The 6,116-nt window shown below is 38.1% G+C and overlaps 3 non-coding genes across 3 annotated transcripts; all 3 read left to right on the top strand.

The window, feature by feature from the left end:
* Positions 1-321: 321 nt before the first annotated feature.
* Positions 322-393, top strand: TRNAP-AGG (transfer RNA proline (anticodon AGG)). The gene has a single exon. It is a non-coding gene; the product is annotated as a tRNA-Pro (tRNA).
* A 100-nt stretch (positions 394-493) lies between these two features.
* Positions 494-565, top strand: TRNAP-UGG (transfer RNA proline (anticodon UGG)). Its single transcript has one exon. It is a non-coding gene; the product is annotated as a tRNA-Pro (tRNA).
* A 5,156-nt stretch (positions 566-5,721) lies between these two features.
* On the top strand, positions 5,722-5,794 carry TRNAA-UGC (transfer RNA alanine (anticodon UGC)). The gene has a single exon. It is a non-coding gene; the product is annotated as a tRNA-Ala (tRNA).
* The last annotated feature ends 322 nt before the right edge of the window (positions 5,795-6,116 follow it).

The following is a 6,116-nucleotide window of genomic DNA, read 5'->3' as shown; positions in this document are numbered from 1 at the left end:
CTATGGTACATTCAATACAACTTCATTTTCTTGTCATACGAAGCAAAATAGAAGAATTAAATCAAACAAACTGACAAACTGAGCCGAATAAATCCAACCCAACCCAAACTGATTAGTTTGATTCATTTGTTGGATTGTAGTTTATTCGATAACACTTGCATATTAGAACAATTCAACATTACATGCCTTACTTACAAGTAAAATACTAGACCATCAACTTTTTGTTTTATAGTCCAACAACCGCTCAAGAAAATAGATTTCAAACTTGAGAGAAAAAAATATATTGAGTAGGAGTTAAAAATGTTGCATCTATTTTAGAAAGGGCATTTGGTCTAGTGGTATGATTCTCGCTTAGGGTGCGAGAGGTCTCGAGTTCAATTCTCGGAATGCCCCTATGTTCATTTCTCAAAAGATGAGCCTTAGAGAAAGATAATGCTCTTATTAATATCATTTACTTGTGTACTCCACGATATATGTCTATAGTCCATAATAAGGGCATTTGGTCTAGTGGTATGATTCTTGCTTTGGGTGCAAGAGGTCTCGAGTTCGATTCTCGGAATGCCCCTTCAAAAGATAAAAATGACAATTTTGAAAGTAAAAAAAAACAAAATGAAATAAAAATAGTTTGGTCATCAATGGGGGCCTAACCTAGAGGAATTCGTGGCAATGACACAACTTCAACTTATATAAATTTCATATATTGAGGCACAGAAAATATATAGACTAGCAACTAAGAATTATTGATCTGCTATAAAGGCATGTGGTCTAAGTGGTATGGTTATCCTTTTGGGTGTGAGAGGTCTCAAGTTCGATTCTCAAAATGCCCCCAACAATATTATATCAAAATGAATTATGCAAGATAATATGATTTAAAATGTGGTTTTTAAACATTGAACCAAGAAGATCGTCTCGAGCCGGACTTCGAAAAGAGCATTACACAAATTGTTCTTTGAGAAGAGCATTACACAAATTGTTCTATTATTGTATTCTTTCTCGGAACTTTTCAGTCAAATAGGTCTTGTTCTATTATTGTATTCTTTCTAGGAACTCAAATTGTTCTATCATAGCCTCTCCACCGATAACGAAGACTCCTTCGGCATCAATGTGCTCCAATGAAAGAGATCAGACCCTTTCCTAAACTAGAACCGGGCACAAAATGCCGAGGAGAAAGTCGAAAGCGAGCTCTTTTCGCGTATATGCAATCTCGAAACCCAATTAGCTCAAGGACTGTCTCCTCAACCCTGGCAAGTATGAGTGCTTGGTAAGAGAGAATGTCGAATGAAAAAGACATTCGATTACGGCAACATTCGCAATTACCAAAGTGCACTAAACCTAGTAGAGATCTTCGACCTAACGATAATGGAACTTCAAGCCCATTTAATCAATCCGCTTTGTACCTTATTGTTGACCGAATCGGATGCACGCCAGGCCTAAATTCTCTCTCAGTCACCCGGAGACGAAAGGAAGATCAGATCCGAAGTTTACGAATCGAAGAAAAAGTGGATCTGAGTTCTACACGCTTTCATTTTCAAAAGCTTCGCTTGCCTGCGGTACTTTATTCAGGATGTGCAACAATACGGTCATCTCTCAGCCGTGTATAGAGAATTCCTTGATCATTTCCTTGGCGGATAACACAAATGAAATCGCTTCCCTGACCGCCCATCTTATGAGTCCATTCTTGTCTTGTTGGTTTGTTGTACTATTCTATACCTCTCTCGATTGATAGAAAGACGTTCAGGAGCTGGGAGGGCCTATCGTGAGGGAACTTTCCTTTTCACTGTAGACAAAGGTAAAGCGGGAGCTGCATATGTCCACTGTGATCAAGGCAGAGCGACTCCATCTTTAAAAGATGTTGGTTTTATCAAAACTGTTAGATCCGCTTTCGTTAAAGAAAAAATAGGAGCTCTTGGTTTGGCCGATGCGATTCGTATGGCAATGCGGACTCGACTCATGATGAGGATTCTGCTTTTCATACTGCTGCTATGAGCCGAAAGAGCTGATAAGCTATCTCGCTAAATGAAAGAAAAAAGCACGTACGCGTTGACCTTGTTACAAGGGGCGGGGGCCAGCCAAAGAAGGTTAGTCGGACTAGGTTAGGACCCTGATCCGGTTTAGCTATGTTCTTCCATGCGAGAATGTATGCGTATCGGTATCCTCTTTAGAACCGGTTGCTTCCTCTTTTTGTTTATACGTTTGGAGAAACCTGCTAAGCCTGCCTTTCTTATCAGGTGTGATTCAATCTTTCAGCTCAAACTTTCCTATCGTCCGACGGAAAAGGTAGGAGTACGACTACCTTTTCCTTTTCTTTCTCGAGCCATGGGATCATTCAGTTTCTACCAAAAAGATCACTATCTATTAGTTGCCGTAATCGAATGTATTTCTCATTTCACGTTATCTCCTCCAAGAGGGTTGGCCTTACAGGAGATCTAGCAGCCTTTCTTTCCCTACCTGGTATGCTTTCCCGCTTATTGTGCAACTAGCCAACTAGCCAAAGAGAGAGGGAGAGGGATCATGTCAATCAATTTGTATGTGCAGTTTGTCCGTCCTATACTTGCCTGCTTAGCTTTCTTAGCCAACATCTCCGGTTTCTCCCGAACCAAGAGGTCCTGCTTATCCATACCCAAAAGTCACACTTTCAGCCGAAAGACTGATTTTTTTCATAAAGTCGGTTCATAGGTCAAGAAAGAATGAAGCTGCTTACAGGGACAGTCATGCGATAAGTCTTTTCATACTCGCCTTTTCTTTAACCCTACTATCAACCTAGCCATTCTCGCTTGTTGCTTTAAGGGGTCTCCCCACTGTAGATTACTTGGATTGGTTCTCGCGTCCTTGTGCCAAAAAGGATGGGCGAGTTTGGTTTGAATGTTCATCGATTGGGTGGATCCATATGCTCCGGGGGGGGGATGAGACAAGGTGTAGCGCAGTCTAGTCAGCGCATCTTTTTTGGGTATGTTGTCCGCTAAAGGTTTTAGGAAAGGGGGTACAAATTTTCTACATAGGTCATCTGTGGTCACAATCCTTTTAATTTGTGGTCACAATCCTTTTAAGGAAGATGCTCCCAAATAATCGTTGAAAATTAGCCTTTAAAGAAGTTTCACAAAGCAAGAAGAGGCAGAACAGAGAATAGGAGTGAGTCGTGCAAGGAAGAAAGAACTAGTAGGTTTAATTTGGGTTCGTTTGAACTAAAAAATGAACCAAAATTTTTCAAACGAACCCAAATTTAAGACTCACTAGCCCAAAGTCCATATGTGGTAAAAAAAAAAAAACCTTTCGTGGCCCAACCCTTATTCGCAGTCCGCATCCAACAATTTCTTTTTCAACCTACACGTATGCTCCAGGCCAAACTCACGTAACTAGTCAGAAGATGCGGCCCACAACTGAACGGAAGACAAGTGTCACAATCGCACTCTTGCAGTAGTGAGACAATGATTATGTGACATTTGTTCTAATCCAATGAACAAGTCAACCATGCAAAATTTAGACTGAACGAACAATAGCAGTGTATGCTCGAATCACGTTTAGAAGAAATATTTTAGAAAACGTGAGCGAGGAAATACATTCAAAACAATTTCAAATAAAGCAATGTTATAAGCTAAAAGTGAAGAAACAACAACTGGTCACGTTCTCCTATAGTACATTTTGGGACATTTTAGTCCTGATGGGTGTAGATATGATTTTGAGGACTAATCATACACCCCGTATTGGCACAACAATAATAGTAAAGGCCTATCTAAGATGAAAGCAAGTAAAACGTGTTTGGAATGAGCATGCCACCATGAACCACAAATCGTTTACAGGAATAGCTGAGACATCTAACATGTAGCCACAGGCAACATGCCTTGGCCAATCATGACCGCGACATCTGCCCTTACACAATTTGTCAATATCTCTATCAACCGGCTCTTCATAAACTCAACGTTGTAGGATGAGGCCGACTTTAGGTCTCGCGATGCGCTTCTAGCTGATCTCAGTATTGAGGAGTCTTTTCCAACCTACTAGGAGCTATTGAAAATCAATTCACAGTTTGTTAACTCTTCAAGTCTTCTCTGTTGGTGTCTTTCCTACTTTCTTCGCTTGAAACAATTTCTTCTTTGCATGACGTCATACGACCTGCTTTTACTTGATGTTTTCTTGGTCGGAATAATAACATTTCAAGTTACTTACGTGGACAACAGGGTTAGTCTGTATCCATAGGAGCAATTGGATCCTATATGATGTCTTCCTTATCTTGTGGATAACTTCGACTAGTCCATAGAATTTTCGCACCAGTCTTTGGTTCTTGTTGCTTTGAACTCAAAGTTGATCTAACCTTAACTTATCATAACTCTCTATTTGCTTTGAAATTATCGTGGAAAGTACGGGGATCAATACCTTGCATCTCCAATTGAATTGATTACTACATATATTATTTCTTTTCAATTTTTTCTTATTTAGGACATAATGAGCCAGGATAGTTTTTCATTTTCAGATGACGAGATGTCTAGGACTTTGTGACATAAGAATTGTGGGGATATAGCTTAGATGGTAGAGCACTCGCTTTGCATGTGAGAGTTATGGGGATTGATACCCTGCATCTCTAGATTTTCTTCATATTCACTATTATTGATGATGGGAAATTTAGGGTTTTATGATGCAAGAATTGTGGGGATGTAGCTTATGATGGGAAATTTAGAGTTTTATGATGCAAGAATTGTGGGGATGTAGCTTAGATGGTAGAGCTGATTTAGCATGTGAGAGGCAAAGGGATATCCCCATCTTCAAAAGAAACTATTTGTTATTAATATTTTACTTCTATTCAACCTTTCCTTATTTATGACATAATTAGCGGAGATATTTTTTCATTTTCACTAGAATTGATAACGGGACATTTAGGGTTTTCTGATATAAGTATTGTGGGAATGTAGCTTAGATGGTAGATTGCTTGCTTAGCATGCGAGAGGTATGGGGATGAGATTGATACCCCATATCTCCAAAAGAAACTATTCGTTATTACTATATTATTTCTATTCAATTTTTCCTTATTTATGACATAATGAATAGCGTTATTTTTTTTTATTTTCCTTATTATTGATGACGAGATGTTTAGGATTTTGTGACATAAGAATTTTGAGGATATAGCTTAGATGGTAGAGTGTTTGCATCAAATGTGAGAAGTACTGGTATCGATACCATGCATCAACAAAGGAAACGATTACTAAATAAATTAGTTCTTTTAAATTTTTCCTTACTTACGACATAATGAGCAGGGATAGTTTTTCATTTTCAATATCATTGATGACGGGAAGTTTAGAGTTTTTTTATGTAAAATCATGGGAATGTAGCATGCGAGAGATACGGGGATCGATACCTCGCATCTCCAAAAGAAACTATTCGTTATTACTATTTTATTTCTATTCAATATTTCCTTATTTATGACATAATGAGTAGCGATATTTTTTCATTTTCACTATTATTCATGATGAGAAGTTTAGGGTTTTGTGACATAAAAATTGTGGAGATGTAGCTTAGATGGTAGAGCGCTCGCTTTGCATGCGAGTTGTACGGGGATTGATAACCCGCATCTCCAAAAGAAAGTATTTAATTTGTTATTATATTTTTTCATTTTCACAATTATCGATGCCTCGCATCACCAAACCAAACTATTTGTTAATATTTTGATATTTTTTTATTTTCACTATTATTGATGATGGGACATTTAAGGTTTTATGATGTAAAAATCAAGGGGATGTAGCTCAGATGGTAGAGCGCTCGCTTTGCATGCGAGAGGTACGGGGATCGATACCCCGCATCTCCAGAAATAAGACTATCTATTATTAAAAATATATTATTTCTTTTTCCTTATTCATGACATGTTGGGTAGCAATATTTCTTCATTTTCACTATTATTGATGACGGGAATGTCCATGTTGTTTCTTTTCACCATGTTGTTAACCTAAAATGTCAGAAATGACCACCTACTCTTTGGAGACCTTATCAGTTTCCTCTACAAAATATCACCTAAAATGTCACCGTATTTAGTGTTTGATACTCTTTGACTTAACCCTAGGGTTCTATTTACGGTGAACTTGTGATTATTTTTGTCAAATTATATATTTGAATACCTAATACATTAAGAT

Source organism: Cucurbita pepo, unplaced genomic scaffold (genome assembly GCF_057944985.1).
Source record: "Cucurbita pepo subsp. pepo isolate OVF unplaced genomic scaffold, ASM5794498v1 scafford_10, whole genome shotgun sequence".
In the NCBI taxonomy this organism is placed as follows: Eukaryota; Viridiplantae; Streptophyta; class Magnoliopsida; order Cucurbitales; family Cucurbitaceae; genus Cucurbita; species Cucurbita pepo.
Note: the sequence above shows the minus strand (reverse complement) of the source record. Positions and strands in the feature narration are given on the sequence as shown.